Source organism: Brassica oleracea, chromosome C7 (assembly GCF_000695525.1).
Source record: "Brassica oleracea var. oleracea cultivar TO1000 chromosome C7, BOL, whole genome shotgun sequence".
Lineage (NCBI taxonomy): Eukaryota > Viridiplantae > Streptophyta > Magnoliopsida > Brassicales > Brassicaceae > Brassica > Brassica oleracea.
Window position 1 is genome coordinate 32093158 of NC_027754.1, and position 2880 is coordinate 32096037.

Here is a 2880-nt window from a genome sequence, read left to right on the forward strand (position 1 = left end):
AATTTTTGTAATCATTTGTATTTTGTCATAACAAAAATTTTAAACCATAGATCATAAAATTTGAATGTGAGACTTTTAACAGTTTTAGTAATTTATAGCCGTTTGTAAAAATTCAAAATATAACATATACATAAAAATCTAAATTTTTATTATATGGTTATTATGGTTGTTTAATTTATTTAATAGTTTAAAATTAAACAAATATGATAGAAGATACACTATTTTTTTTATCAAATCTTTATTATTCAAAATCATTAATTCTCATATATACTTTAGTCACATTAGACAATTCCGTAAATTTTATTTAAGGAAATAATAAAGTACATTAATGATGAATTTATTTTTAGTTTATTAAAAAACTTATTATATAATTAGATGAACCAACATATTTCTCTAATGATTCTAAGAATCATTCTAGTGATGACATGTGGCTACAAAAAAGAAGTTGTAATGATTTTCAAATAATATATAGGGGATTGAGTATGTGGGTCTTATGACTCCTCTTATATATAATGTAGGTGTCAAACCAAGAATAATTACAAATATTTAGCTAATTAATACGTGAATATATGATTGTCAATTTCACGAAATTATGATACCAACATAATCAATTTACGCATTAATATTAGCCTTATTTTCTTTTCTTTTTGACATCAAATATTAGCCTTATTTAAGCAAGAGATTTAATTTTAATTGATTCATTTGGCCAAACTTGCTTTTGCATATTTGTAATCTGTGTTATCGATCTTGAATTGCCGTGCAAACAAAGTTTTCCATTAGTAAACTACCATATTTGATTTCTCAATATATATAGAAAATAAAGACTATAATAACTATATGCATTAATCCTATATTGGGGAAAGTTTCAATTTAAACACAATTTAATACTCCAATTACGATTGCAAAGCCAAATTCATATATTTCATTCCAAAACTAAAACTAATTTGGTCACATGAATATATTAAATCCGGTTATGTCTTATACATATATAACAACACATGAAATAATTCTAACGTTGTACGTATAAATAAATTTTGGCTCAATTAATAACCTAATACTAGATTTTGATCCGCGCTCCGAAAGCGGGGATTTTGTTTGGGTTATAAATAAAGTTAGATATGAATTAGTATTTTAGGTATTTTTCGTCTTTCGGCTTTTCGGGTACTATAATTTTTTTTGCTCCTAAATATCTGAACTGAACTAGACTATTACGTACCCAAATTACATGTATTTTAGGGTTATTTGAATTATGGACTCGAACTGACTCGATTCCAAAAGGAACCAAACTGAACCATAACCGGAAATATTTCAAATACCTAATTGGATCCAAATGTCGAGGACTCGAAGAATTCAGATTTAAAAAGAAAAAAAATTGCCGGCCTAAACCGAAAACCAAATGAGTATTCTACGATATTCAGAATGTAAATATATATTAGTTATATTTTAAAATTAGGCCGGTTCAAGTATTACAAACATGACAAACATGTTTCAGATACATTGGTTATTTGGTTATTTCCAGGTTCATATACATCAGAACCGAACATATCCGTATATGGGAGGACCGACTCGAACCCTACCCAAAAACTCAAAACTCTGATACTCTAAAGTACTGACTCGTATCCAAATGGGTACCCGAATGCTCATTCATACACTTAGGCCTGGACGTTTGGGTCTTTGGGTTGGGTTTGGTCCAAAAAATTTCGGGTCTGGGTCCTTCGGATCCTAGATATTTAGATCCAATAGGTATTCGTAAAAAAAATTTCGGTTTGGGTCGGTTCTTCTTGGATTCGGGTCTGTTTTTCTCAGGTCTGGGTTGTTTCTGGTCTATAATTAAAATACATGTACAATACTCTTAATTTTCGGATCCAGATTGAATTCATGTATTTTCAGATCTTAAAAGTACATGATATACCCAAACCTTGTAAAATTTAGTCGAAATTTGTTATATATATTTAAAATTTTACAAAATAACTTAAAATAAACAATTAATAATTAAAATAAGATGTTTTTAAACTCTAGATTTTACATTTTAAGCTTCATATTACTTGAAAATGTTACAAAATAATAACAAAAATTGTTTGTAAAAAGATATTTTAACTAAATCATAAAATAAATATAGAAAATAGAACACAAAAAATCTTAGTTTTGAATATTTATGTTTTTAAGTCAGGTATTAGTTGGTTTTTATCAGGTCGAGTCTATTCGGGTTTTTTTTGGTTCAGGTTCTTTCGGATAGAAATTTTTTTGATCCAATAAATACTTTAAATTTTCGGTTTGATTTCAGATCGAATATTTTCGAATCGGTTCCGGCTCGGATTTTCGGGTCCGGGTAAAATGTCCAAGCCTGTTTGATTTTGATGATACAATAACTTCTTTAAATTTTATACTAAACTGTGGCAAATCTTTAGAAAATTTGTGGTAGTTTGAAGTTTATATGTGGATATTTTGATCTATTTCATTTATAATGAATATGAGACTATATTTCACATATATTTTATGCTTCAGTATCTTGAAAAATAATGAGATCATGCAAGTATATTATTAAAGTTACGTTTTACCAAAGTTGTTAGATATTTGGTAAGATCCAGTAATCTTAGTTTAAATAAAATCCAAATCATATCAAAAGATATCAATTAAATTCAAATATTCAATCATCTGAAAATTATAAGAAATTAATTGATCAATTAGGTAATAGTAGATTTTAAGCTTTATATTAAATTATTGTAGTTAAATGGTCTGTTACGATTTGTTCCATATCATACCAACATGAGCTTTTTTACAGTTCATCCAAATCATCTCTGTTGATCTCAATTTCTTTTTTGAGTTTTTATTTTTTGCTAAATTTTTTTAGAGTTTTATCATCGTTTAGAAAACAAAGTA